Here is a 13794-nt window from a genome sequence, read left to right as displayed (position 1 = left end):
GAGAGATGGCTTAGTGCTTAAAGGCACTAGCCTGCAAAGCCTAAGATACAAGCTCAGGTCCGATTCCCCAGTACCCATATAAGCCAGAGCACAAGGTGGAACATGCATCTGGAGTTTGCTTGCATTGGCTGGAGGCCCTGGCATGCCAATTCTCTCTTTCTCTCCATCTCTCATTAAATAAAAATAAAATAAAGAAAAGCTATCAGTCTCATGGTGATCCCGCCTTCCATCAGCACCACCCCTCCCCGCTTGGGGTGCCTGTCTTCCCCATGGCGGAGCACCTGGTTTTGGACTTCACTTTCTCAGTGGTGTTAGTGATGGGTGAGGACGGCTGAAGCCGGGCTGGGCGGACCCTCGGACCTGGATAAGCTTCCAAGACCCTCCTGGTGTGCCAGGAATCAGGCCCGGGGTTGGGCCAGGCCCAGAGGTATGGGGGCTCTCCCCATGCCCTTCTCCTTATGAGCTCTGTGGCGGGATGGTGTACTGTGGACCTCAGGTTGGAGTGGGCCTGATGCCCCAGGTTGGCTTGGAAACTTTGCACCCCGAGGGCGAGGCAAGAGCCAGGGTAAACAGTAAGTCCGAGGGGCCTCCCCGGAGCCCTGCGCTCCCCACCCAGGTGCGGTGGAGGTGGAGAACCTGGAGCCAAACCTGGAGGAGTCCCGGGACATGAAAGCTCTGCAGAAAGAACTAGAACAATCTGCCAAGCTTCTGAAGCAGAAGAGGATCGCGCTGGGGTACACCCAGGCCGATGTGGGGCTCACCCGGGGGTTCCTTTTGGAAAGGTGATCAGCCAGACGGCCATCTCCCGTTTTGAAGTTCTGCTGCAGAAGAGGGTGGAGGAGGCTGACAAGGAAAACCTTCAGGAGACATGCACGGGGGAGACCTGGTGCAGACCCGGAAGAGAAAGCGAGCCGAGAACCTAGAGCCTAGAGAGCCCGCTTCTGCGGTGCCCGGGAGCCCGCTTCTCCGGTGCCCCGGAGCCCGCCCGGCAGCAGATCGGCCTCACTGCTCAGCAGCTGGGGCTGGAGGAGGATGTGCGCCCACTGTGGCTCTGCAGCAGGCGTCAGAAGGGCAAGCCATCAAGCAGTGACCATGCCCAGCGAGAAGAGTTCGAGGCCACAGGGTCTCCTTTTCCAGGGGTGGGCTGCATCCTTCCCTCTGGCCCTAGGGGCCCCCATTTTGGTACTCCTGGCTATGAGCACCCCACAATCTACGCCACTGTCCCTTTCCCAGAGGGTGAAACCTTCCCCTCTGTTCCTGTCACTGCCTGCTCTGGGTTCTTCCATGCATTCAAACTGAGGTGTCTGCCCTGCCCACAGATGGGGGAGCAGAGGGAGGAGGGAAGGAAAGGTAACCTAGGCTTTTAAAGGGATTGAGAGGGTGGGGACAGGAAGTTTAGAGGGAGGTGGTTGGAGGGAGAATGAAGTTTAAGGATGCTCTTGATTTTTTTTTTAATATTTTTTTGTTCATTTTTTATTTATTTATTTGAGAGCGACAGACACAGAAAGACAGATAGATGGAGAGAGAGAATGGGTGCGCCAGGGCTTCCAGCCACTGCAAACGAACTCCAGACGCGTGTGCCCCCTTGTGCATCTGGCTAACGTGGGACCTGGGGAACCGAGCCTCGAACCGGGGTCCTTAGGCTTCACAGGCAAGCACTTAACCGCTAAGTCCCCAAGTCACTCATTACTTTGTTTTTAAATAAAGCAGGCTGGGACACAGAAGAAAGAAAAGAAAACAAAAGAAAAGAAAAGGGAGAAAGAGAGAGGGAGGGAGGAAAGCTAGATATTACTTGTGTCTTTATTATTGATCCAAAAATCACGGTTACTTCATTGCTGGAAAATTCCCAGTGACATGTAGAGGATCCCGTGAGAGGTTGACTAGTCACACAAAGCCTTTGTCTTGGGAGCAGATCTCTAGGTAGCTTTGTTGTTACAGTGGGTTTGAATGGTGGCTTTTCCAAAACTATGTTTACCTAGGGGCCAAGGAGATTGTTCAGTGGTTAAATATGTATGTTTGCAAGCCTGATGACCTGAACTTGATTTTCCTTAGTACTCACATAAAGCCAGACACAAAGTGGCATACACATCTTTAATCCCAGAGTGTCTAGGGCAATAAAGGCTGAGCCAGGAGAATCTGGAAACTCACAATCAGCAGCAACAAGATTGGCTCTCTTTCAGGAGGGTGGAAGGAGGGGAGAAACACCCCAAGGTTGTCCTCTGGCCTCCACACACACGCACCCAGACACAGACACACACATATACATATAGATAATAAAAATAGAAAAATAGGGCTGGGGGAATGGCTTAGTGATTAAGGCACATGCCTGCAAAGCCAAAGGACCCAGGTTCAACTCCCCAGGAACCACATAAGCCAGATGCACAAGGTAGCACATGCATCTGGAGTTCATTTGCAGTGGTTGAAGCCCTGGAGCACCCATTCTCTCATTCCATCTATCTGCCTATTTCTCTCTCTCTGTCTCTCAAATAAATGAAAAAATTTTTAATAGAAAGATATTTCTAGGGCTGGAGAGATGGCTTAGCAGTTAAGCATTTGCCTGTGAAGCCTAAGGACCCCGGTTCGAGGCTCGATTTCCCAGGACCCACGTTAGCCAGATGCACAAGGGGTTGCATGCATCTGGAGTTTGTTTGCAGTGGCTGGAGGCCCTAGCATGCCCATTCTCTCTCCCTCTCTCTCCCTCTTTTTCTGTCTGTTGCTCTCAAATAGATTAAAAAAAAAAAAAAGTTCCACCTAGAACTTGTAAATATGATCTCACACGGAGAAGAGATCTCTGTTGATACAATTTGTTAAGGATGTCAAGTGTCCTTATGCAGGAACATGGACACACAGAAGGTGAGGCTGCGTCTCAAGCCAAGGACTGCCTGCAGCCACCAAAATCTAGGAGGAAGGCGTGGCACAGAGTCTCCTTGGAACTTCCAGAATGAACCAACCTTGCCATAACTTTGACCTCAGAATTCTGGTCCAGAGTGAATAGAATGAATTTCTATCATTTTTCACCACCTGGTTCATAGCTGTTTATCTGTGCAACTGCGCAAAACTCAGCCTGTCCTGCCATCTTGAATTTTCCCCAGCCAGGTCAGTGAGGGAAGCAAGACTCACTTGGGTTTCCATCACATTCGTCAGCATTTAAGATCCCTCGTTGCTGGGCTGGCTTGGAAAAACCATCACCACACTGCCCAGCACTTGCTCCTCTTTAACCCACAGGGCTTCCTGCTGCTGGCTTTCTTCCCTGTCAGGTACAACTGTATTATGTGCTTAGTGAGTTTTTTGTTGTTGTTGATTTTTATTTATTTATTTGAGATCAATAGACAGAGAGAGAAAGTGGCAGATAGGGAAACAGAATGGGTGCGCCAGGGCCTACAGCCACTGCAAACGGACTCCAGATGCATGTGCCATCTTTTGCATATGCCTCACGTGGGTCTTGGGGAAAGCCTCAAACCGGGGTCCTTAGTCTCCACAGGCAAGTGCTTAACTGCTAAGCCATCTCTCCAGCCCCTGTTTTTTTTTTTTTTTTAATCTTAATGATATCTTGGTCACAGCACCAAGGAATGTGAGGTGATCAGCACTAGACCCAGGTCCTATGTGGAAAAAATGCACATCACCCACAGAGAGAACATCTTTTAAACCACACTTCAACAAAGAGAGAAAAAATAAATTAAAAAAGAGACTCTTGGGCTGGAGAGATGGCTTAGTGGTTAAGGCATTTGCCTGAGAAGCCAAAGGACACAGGTTCAATTCCCCAGGACCCACGCAAGCCAGATGCACAACGGGTACATGCATCTGGAGTTCGTCTGCAGTGGCTAGAGGCCCTGGCGTGCCCATTCTGTCTGTCTGTCTCTCTTCTCTCTCTGCTTACAAATAAATAAATATTTTTAAAAGATACTTTCTTAATATATATATATAATTAAAGGACTGGAGCCAGGCATGGTGGCTCATGCCTTTAGTCCCACTCAGGAGGTAGAGGTAGGAGGATTGCTGTGAGTTTGAGGCCACCCTGAGACTACATAGTGAATTCCAGGTCAGCCTGGGCTACAGCAAGTCCCTACCTTGAAAAACCAAAGGGGGGTGCTGGAGAAGATGGCTTAGCAGTTAAGGTGTTTGCCTGCAAAGACAAAGGATCCCAGTTTGATTCCTCAGGACCCACATAAGCCAGATGCACAAGGGGGCGCATGCATCTGGAGTTTGTTTGCAGAGGCTGGAGGCCCTAGTGTGCCCATTCTCTCTCTCTCTCTCTCCCTCCTTCTCCCTCTTTCTCTCAAATAATTTAAAAAAAAATTTTTTTATAAAGAGTGGAATGTGGTGGTGTGTGCCTTTATTCCCAGCACTTGGGAGGCAGAGGTAGGCAGATCATGATAAGTCCGAGGCTGCCCCAAGACTACATAGTGAACTCCAGGTCAGCCTAGGTTAGAGTGAGACCCTACCTCAAAGAGAGAGAGAGAGAGCTGGGCATGATGGCACACACCTTTAACCCCAACACTTGGGAGGCAGAGATAGGAGGATTGCTATGAGTTTGAGGCCACCCTAACAGTACTTAGTGAGTTCCAGGTCAGCCTGGACTAGAGCAAGACCATATCTTGAAAAAAAAAAAAGAAAGAAAGAAAGAGAGAGAGAGAGAAAGAGAAAGTGGCAAAAAGCACATACAATCAACAACATTCAGCCACCAGCAATGAATTTAATCTGTTTGGACCTGGGCACAGCTGTTTTCTTTTCCTTCCCTCCATATCTAACTCTGAACCGTGGCGGCCAAGTGCCCATTGTCATTGGCGGTGACTTTTCATGTTAAAAGACACTTTCATGAGAGTTGGCACCATGTCCCGCACCTTGGTGGGTATTGTTCCCACAACAAAGTTTTTAGTTAACGAGTTTAAGGGGTTTTGATCTCAGAAGCACTGGTGAGATAAGCCGGCAGGACCCACAGTGGCGTGCCTTTGGAGACACGCATGAGCCAGCGCTGTTTTCCGGAGCTGCAGATCAGCCCAGGAGGGGCCTGGAGGCGGGCCCCATGGAGGGATGGGGATGCGGGGTGACCCCACCCCACCCTCTGCCACCCGCACACAGCTCCCTGCCTTCTCCGGGAAGGACGATGTAACCCCTGAGTGTGGAGCTTTGAGCTCTGGGGGGCCTGGTCCTGCTTTTCAGATGGAAGCCGCTCTTTTCCTGGGCAGCCCAGGATTAGCATGGAAATAGAGACATCATTCTTTAGGGACCTCTGCTGACATCTTCCTCATGCCTGAGTATTGGGGAATCAGTCCCTGGGCGGTGCTGTAAGGACGGACGATCCATTCATCCTGTCTCCTGGCAGGCGGCACCCAAGGAGCTCTTGTGCCGGGGGCCCTGTTGCCAGTGCCACACGCCGTAGCCATCACGGATTCTCCCAGCCGGGTTTGAATGCCTGAGGAGCAGCTTCGGATCTTCAAAACTAATAAGAACCTTTCAGGCCTTTTCCTTTCATTCTTCCCCCACTTCTTTTTTCTTTCATTTCTTTTAATATTATTTTCTGTGTAAGAGCACCAAAGTCTTGAATGCTGCTGAAAATAAAAGGGCTGTCAAATGCCAGAAAAGAAGGGAGAAAATCCAGTGCTGCCCCCAACAGCAATAACTGCACGGTGTGTCCCTGCCCTCCTCCAGCCCAGCAGGTGAGCCCTACCTGTGCCAGCCTAATTGCCACCCGTCCACAGCCCTGCATGGCAACAAAGAACTTGAGCACCGGGGCACTCTTTAGATGACGCAACATTTAAACAACATCCATTTACCTTTCATGCACTTCTGCTTCACTTCTTAATTACGGGCAGCATCTGATTTCCAAAGAAGCCTTTTACCTATGGAATTCATGTCCTCACCCTCCTGTGGAGAGGCTGAAACCTCATGTGTACAGTGGTTTTCCAGGACAGATGATGATGGGCAAGAAGGCTGTGATCTGCAAGGCTGGCAGAGGGCTGCTGTCTTCCTTTTCCGTGGACAGGCTGCATGCTTAATGGAGTCCCCAGCTATGGGGAGGGAGGGGGTGCTGTAGTGAAATGCAGGGAGCGGCGGCGTGAAGTGTAAATATGATGATTGTTGTCTCTTTCATGGGAGGTAAATAAATCAGTTCCATGTAGATTCGAGAGGTGGCTGTGAGGCTGTGTACTTACACGGGCATCACAAGCCTGGCCTCTTCAGAGTGCTTCAGACATTGATTCATTACGCCTTCTACCAGCCCATGGAGGGAGGGAGGGAAGAGGGAGAATTATTATCCCGGCTAGAAACCGAGGGACTGTGAGGTTAAGAGCAGTAAGTTGGGAGGCGAAGGCACAGCCCCAGCAGCCCATCCGGAGCTCCCGCCAGTAGATCATGCTCCACTTAGAAACGAGTAATTGTCAGGTAACCTATTTTTCAGGGTCTAATTTCAGCATATGAGGGCTTTGTCTCTTCTGTATCTGAAAAAAAATGTATGAGCTTACAGAGCAGGAAAATCATTACTTTAATCATGTACCATGCTTGTTTGGGAGCTAAAGGGTCCACGAGTGAGCAGGAGCGCCTCACCCACTACTCCCCAGCCCCTCCTGAATGGAGGACTTGTGTGGGAAATGCATTGTATCTGTGGAGTCATGAGGCCTATCGCTTTCCACTGGGTGCAGATATGGATTGGACACTGTTTCATCATGAAACATGTGTTGACCAAGTGTCCCGGGGAAAGAAGGGATCAGCAGAGGAGATGTGACCAAATGCTTCACTCATGGGTTCTGCTCAGCAGCAGGCGCTGGACAGTGGCGACACTGCTAAGGCTTGCAAATAGGTCAGAGACAGTTTCTGAACTTCACTCCAACTGTGTTTGTTCAGGTTTCGTTTTTTCAGAGTAGGGTCTCACTGTAGCCCAGGCTGACCTGGAATTCACTAGGTAGTCTCAGGGTGGCCTCGAACTCACAGAGATCCTCCTCCCTCTGCCTCCTGAGTGCTAGGATTAAAGGTGTGCCCAACCATTCCAACTATAGAATGAAGAAGCTGAGCTGTGTTAGAGCCCAGGAGGGTAGGTGGCACATGGCAATGATTTCTCTGCAGCATCCCTTCTGCATTGACAGTGTGGGGCTCTCCTCACCCCAAACCTTACAGCTCTCTGGGGCACCCGAGAATGGGAGGTGAGAGCAGGCAAGCCGCTACCAGAGCTCTGTCATGTGGGTTATCAAGGAGCCATTGAACAGGGGAAACTGCCTTCAGTATCCCCAAAGACTAATTTCCTCCAGCCCCAGCATGTGTGACAACCTCCAAGTCCCAAGTGCCAGGGTGGCTGTGCTCAGCGTCGCTCTGATGGCAAGCAAGGATGCCAATGCAGAACCTCCAGGTGCTCAGGAAAGAGAAGAGGTGCCTGAAATGCCGGGCTCCTTCCCCCAAGGAAGGCATATCTGGGCATACCTACCCGGGCACCGCTTCCCACTCCTTGCTGGTGGAGGAGAAGAGGAGGACCTGCCTGCTGGGCCTGAAGGCCACAGTCCCCCTCCCCCCGCATCAGTCTCAGCTGGATTGGGTGGGGCCTGTGGGGCCAGTAAAGGTACGCAGCACCCGCTCGCTCGCTCGGGGCCTCGCCACAGTATTTCCACTGACGCATGCTCCCTGCTTTTTCTATCCCTCCTCTTTCTTCTGTCCCTTCTCCTCCCCCTTCTCTCTCTTCCTCTTATTCTCACTCAGCCTCTCTGCTGAGTTCTGCATTGACATCAGCACTTCCAAAAACAACAACAAAGGGAAGTAGGTCACTGGCGGAGTGAGGCCGGAGCTGGCCCTGGGCGGCAGCGGCTGAGTCTGGGGTATAGCCCATCTCCTGTAGAGCAGAGGTGCCCCTCCAAAACTCCATGCTTACTGCCTTGCAAGGTTGCCTGGTTCCCCACCCCCATACACTCAGGAAGAGGCAGAGGCATGTGTGTGTGCCTATGTGTTGGCATGTTGGCTTGCAGGCAGGTCATGCTGGAGTTTCCACTCCAGTCCCTGTGGTCCCAGTATAGCATTGGGGGATCAAAAGACCTGGGGTGCATGCTGGGAATAGGAGACGGTCTACAGAAGCACATGTTCATTGACACACATGTGCACAGGCCCACAGCACCGTCTTCTCGCCTTGTTTCTCAGGGACTTCACGCAGAATATTGCCTCTGCTCTCTATGGCCATGGAACTCCCAGTTCTACTTGAAAGATTACCCAACACGCTAATTGGGACTCCTGCTATGATTAAAAAGAAATTTCCGATTAGAGCCACCATGCCATAGAGCTCAGGAAGAAAACAGCTCTTTAGAAACCCAGCAGGGGTACACTTCAGTGGTTTTTTTTTTTTTTTCCCTCTAACTTCGAAAGAAGTTGCTTCTTGCTGTTATTTTGCCCATGAGGAGACAAGTTCAGTCACCAGGTAAGGCCCAAAGCATAAAGAAAAGGGCATATTTGCCAAGAGATAAAACAGTAGCATTTCCCAGTGCTTTTTCACATGAGGACCATAATGGAGTTAGTTATATCTGCAAGGCTAGAGCCTGCCTTGCCAGCACCTTGGGCCCTCAGATTGGCAGGTGCCACGTTTGGCCTGGGTCGGCCTTCACCCAGGATAAAGCCATTCTGAGCAGCCAAGGGTGAGGAACACATTTCAATCCTGTTCCCTGAAGCGATTGGCTCCCAGCTCCTGCGATGCCCACAGGAGGCTGGGGGAGGGGAGGGCTACAGCTGTGGTCAGCAGGAGGCAGGCTCTTCCGAATGATCCACTCCCAGGGCTGAGGCCAGCACTTTCAGATCTCATGAGCTTGGGGAGGAAGGCCCCACACTGTATAGCTCCCCTGGGCATCTTACCTTTTAAAGCACCTCCAGTGTAAGTCCCTTCATCTTGTTTTCCAGAAGACCTCCAACACCCATCCCCATTGACATTGAACCCAAACCCTTCTAAAGGGGATCTATTTGACATTATGTAAATAAAGCATTTACTTAATATTAGATTCATGAAAAGACCCAAGAAAAGAACATCAGTGTTTGCTGATGGAAACCTATGGTTGTCCTTAAGGGTAATTGACTAGTTATTGAAGATAATTGTTTGCAAATAACGGAGGGGCGGGTAATAAAGAGGAAGGATAGGACAGAGGCAAGCAGCCCTAGGTTTGAATGAGGATGGGTAAGGTGAGGACGGATGGCATGGCCAACTCCCCCAACACCACCATGCATAGCATTTGGGATCACGCATGACGGTAACATTCCAGATATGATTTGGAAGGACCTTGGGTTGCCAGTGTTTTCTCTGGCCAACTAGAAGCCCTGGGAAATAGCACTCTGCCATGTACCAACACCATTAGTTTATGAAAGGATGTTCTTTTTAGAGCATCCCTCGCCAACAAAATAAAAAGATGCACTTTCAGAATAAGGGATTATCTTTAGATTGAATAAATTTGGCTTAATGAAAAGCCCACTGCATTAATGTTTCATCGCAAATCAGTTGAAATTACAATCACAGGCGCCCCTTGTCTGCAAATGAGTATTTGGAAAACACTGTTCCTGGGGCTCTGCTTCCCCGGGTTGCACGGCTTCTAGAAGGCAAGGGAAGCAGAGTGCCTGGGCTTCTGTTATCCTGCTGTCTTCAGGTTAACCTTTTCAATCCCACTCCCTCACCTAATTTCCCTTGTGTGGGACAGTGAGGAAGAGACTGATCTAAACCAAGCTGGAGCTGGGCATGGTAGTGCATGCTTGTATCCAGCACTTGGGAGGCTGAGGCAGGAGCATTGTGAGGTTGAGGGCAGCCTGAGCTGTGTACTGAGTTCAAGAAAAGTCTGGAGTACATACCTAGACTCCATCTCAGAAAAGAAAGAGGAGGAGGAGGCAGGGGGGAGGGGAGAGGAGAGGAAGGGCTATTTTTGCTACAGCCTTTGCTGCTCTTGATACTGATTTTGCTGTCAAGGATAAGCCACCCCAAAGGGCACAGCGCCACCTGTGTGTCAGGTGGAGATGTACAACCATGCCCAGAATTAGTGGAAAGGTAATTAATTTCAGAATATGATGAAAAGTTCTCTTGGGCACTGGAGAGATACCTTAGCCGTTAAGGCACTTGTCTGTGATGCCTAAGAACTCAGGTTCAATTCCCTGGAACCCACATAATCCAGATGCACAAGGTGTTGCATCACATTCTAGAAGGTTTCTGGATATCTACTCTTCCCTTATACTCTTCTCCTCCAGTGTTCCATTGGGACTCTGGAGAGATGGCTTAGTGGTTAAAGCGCTTGCCTGTGAAATCTAAGGACTCAGATTCGATTCTTCAGGTCCCAGGTAAACCAGATGCACAAAGGTGGCTCATGTGTCTGGAGTTTGTTTGCAGTGGCTAGAGACTCTGATGCACCCATTCTCTCTCTCTCTCTCTCTCTCTCTCTCTCTCTCTCTCTCTCTCTAATAAATAAATAAATAAGTTAAACATTTTTAATTTAATTTAAAAAAAGAACCCTGCCTGTGGATGAAGATGCAGCTCAAATAGTAGAGTGCTTGCTAGCATGCACAAAGCCCTGGATTGAATCCCCAGCACCAGACTCAAAAACAAAACAAGAGCTGGAGGAATGGCTTAGCGGTTAAGGCACTTGCCTGCAAAGCCAAAGAACCCAGGTTCGATTTCCCAAGCCCCACATAAACTAGATGCACAAAGTGGTGCATGCATCCATCTGGAGTTCATTTGTAGCAGCTGGAGGCTCTGATGCACCCATTCTCTCTCTCCATCAAATAAATAAATAAATTTGGGGGGTGGGTTTTCGAGGTAGGATATCACTCTAGTCCAGGCTGACCTGGAATTCACTATGTATTCTCAGGGTGGCATCAAACTCATGGTGATCCTCCTACCTCTGCCTCCCGAGTGCTAGAATTAAAGGCGTGCACCACCATGCCCGGCCTAAGAATAAAAATATTTTTAAAAAATCATAACAAAACCAGAGGTGGTGGCCCACACCTGTAATCCCAGCACTGAGGGTGGGTGAAGGCAAAAGGACCAGAAGTTCAAAGTCATCTTCAGCTTCATAGCCATTGAGAGAGAGAGAGCAAGAGCGAGTATGAGAGCTCCAGGGCCTCTTGCCTCTATAAATGAACTCCAGATGCGTGCACCACTTTGTGCATCTGACTTTACGTGGATGCTGGGGAACTGAACCCAGGCTGTCAGGCTTTGCAAGCAAGCACTTGAACTACTTGAGCCATCACTCCAGCCCAAGATTTTAATATAAGGAAACTTGACTAATATAAGGAAACCTGGCTCAATGCTCTTTGTGCTGCGTTTCCCCCCTAAGGCTGGGGATTGAACCCTGGGTAGTGAACATGCTACGCAAGCTCGCCAAGCACTGAACGAGATATCCCAGCCCTCTTCATTCTCCTCTCCTTCTGTGTGTGTATGGGTGCACCTGTGCCGTGCCGTGGAAGTCAGAGGACAACCTCAGGGTGTCAGTCCTCACCTTCCACCTTGTTTGAGACAGGATCCCTCTTGTTTTTTGCCACTGCAAATGCCAGACTAGCTGGCCATTAAGCTTTGGAATTTTCTGGATCTGCTTCTCATTGCTGTAGGTGTGCTAGGATTACACACATGTGCACGTGTGTGCATCTGGCTCTATGTGGGTTCTGGCAATCTAAACACTAGGCATCAGATTTCCTTCTTTTGTTCTTTCTTTCCCATTCTTTCTTTTATTACTACTACTACTAGTATTTGTTTTTCAAGGTAGGGTCTCACTCTAGCTCATGCTGACCTAGAATTCACTATGTAGTCCCACGGTGGCCTTGAACTCATGGCGGTCCTCCTACCTCTGCCTCCCAAGTGCTGGGATTAGAGGCATGTGCCACCACGCCTGACTCTTTTTTATATTTTATTTATTTATTTGCGATCAGAAAGAGATAGAGAGATGAGAGACAGACAGAGAATAGGCATGGCAGGATCTCCAGCTGCTGCAAACAAACTCCAGACACATGTGCTACATTCTGCATCTGGCTTTACGTGGGTCCTGGGTAATCGAATCTGGGTCCTTTGGCTTTGTAGGCAAGTGCCTTAACTGCTAAGTCATCCAGCCTTCTTTCTCTTTATTTTTCTTTTCTTTTCTTTTTTTTCGAGGTAGCCCACTCTAGCCCAAGCTGACCTGTAATTCACTATGTAGTCTCAGGATAGCCTTGAACTTGGTGATCCTCCTATGTCTGCCTCTGGAATGCTAGGATTAAAGGCATGAACCACCATGCCCAGCTTTGAAGGGACATTCATCTGGAAGGCAGCTAAGCTCACCACATACAACATGGCTGGCAGAGGGACCGTCATCTGTAGTGTGATGTGGAAGGGACAGAGAGGATGGCAGCAGGAGGGGGCAGTTTGTAGGTTTGGAGTTCACAGCCCCCGAGCCCTAACAGTTGGCAGCAACGGGGATTACACAGTAACTTCCAGAATGCCCAGGCTCCACCAAAGCCCTGCATTGCACACACTAAGACCCACCCAGAGCGGGACTAAGCCTCTCTCCTGGCCGGCTCTGGCCAGTCCATAAGGCACAGGTGACAGCGCCAGCCCTGGGGCCATCTCCTGGAAGAGAGGCAGGTGAGAACATTCAGAAGTCTGTGCCCTCTACAGCAAAGTGTCAGACGCTCGCTAAGCAGGCGGCACTTTAAATGACTCAGATAAAACAGTGAGAGACTCTCCTGGTGGCAGGCTTGTGAAATGAGGGGTCAAAGACCTCAGCGCCTCTGAGGCTCAGACGTCTGGATATAGAATAAAAACACCTGGGAGACCCCGGTGACCCTTTGTGAGGGGGAGAATGTCAATGTGTTCCAACTGGCTGAGGGAGCACAGAGCCTCAGGCCCTCACCGGACAGGAGCTGCATCACAGCCTCCTAGGAATTCTCTACTGCCTGGGAGTCAGAGAAATCCCTTCAGGGCCTAGGGTTAGTGGTAAACACTTTGGCTCAGTGCTCAGATCTAATCTGTCCTCTTATCATTAAGCACCCTGAGGATGGTTGCCTGCTTGTGAGGAGGTGGCACAAAGCCCCATCCTTTACCCATTCTGAGTGACATCTGTATGACAAATCCCTGTGCTCCTCTCCTAATGGCTATCCTTATATCTAATAAATGGGGATTCAGGGCTGAAGAGATAGCTTAGCAGTTAAACGCTTACCTGTGAAGCCTAAGGACCCTGGTTCGAGGCTCGATTCTCCAGGACCCACGTTAGCCAGATGTACAAGGGGGCACATGCATCTGGAGCTCATTTGCAGTGGCTGGAGGCCCTTGCACACCCATTCCCTCTCTCCCTTTGCCTCTTGCTCTCAAATAAATAAACAAAAAATAAAATAAAATAAATGGGGATCCAGTTTTCCACCAGCTACCTCCTCTGCTGGAAGGTAGCCTGCATGTCAGCAGCCTGCCTCATTCACTCAGGCAGCCCACAGCCTGGCTGGGACTTGTCACGTTGTTGGAGTTCAGAGCTGTTGACTATGTGAATGCCCCACACTTGGCTGCATGAGGGAGAATGGTAAGATGCCATGCCTGGCTAAGGTGTATGTGAAGTGCCTTTCCATGGTGCCCTCCTGTCTATCTGCTTCTCATTCACTGGCCACATGACTGCCCTGTGGAGCTGTGCCCTCTCTTCTCATGTGCCACTATGTGGGTATGCCCTTTGTGTCTTGCTCAGAGACCATCTCCCTGTGCCCATCCAGTACCCGCCCTCGACTGATTTGTCTTGTTAGCCCCCTGTCACTAAGAAAGTCTTCTGCGGTGACTGTCCCTGGACTCTGACTGGAATGGTGAGCAGCCACCTAGATGCTGCCATCACAGGACATTGTTGTCATGCC

The 13794-nt window shown here is 49.9% G+C and overlaps 1 protein-coding gene and 1 pseudogene across 2 annotated transcripts in view; one reads left to right on the top strand and one right to left on the bottom strand.

Annotated features, from left to right (window-relative positions):
- Nucleotides 1–13794, bottom strand: part of Rtn4rl1 (reticulon 4 receptor like 1) — a 120459-nt gene that overhangs the window by 650 nt on the left and 106015 nt on the right. The window contains exons 3-4 of one of the 2 annotated variants that reach the window (XR_006638951.1): nt 5775–6437; nt 5495–5549 (exon numbers count right to left, since the gene is read on the bottom strand). The exons of the other annotated variant lie outside the window; for it this stretch is intronic. The gene's annotated coding sequence lies outside the window, so the exon portion shown is untranslated. Of the gene's footprint in view, nt 1–5494; nt 5550–5774; nt 6438–13794 lie in introns of those variants that run through there. 2 annotated transcript variants of the gene reach the window in all.
- Nucleotides 270–1299, top strand: LOC101599111 (annotated as a pseudogene).

This window comes from Jaculus jaculus, chromosome 9 (genome assembly GCF_020740685.1).
Source record: "Jaculus jaculus isolate mJacJac1 chromosome 9, mJacJac1.mat.Y.cur, whole genome shotgun sequence".
Taxonomy (NCBI): Eukaryota; Metazoa; Chordata; class Mammalia; order Rodentia; family Dipodidae; genus Jaculus; species Jaculus jaculus.
This window is presented reverse-complemented; position numbering and strand designations above follow the sequence as displayed.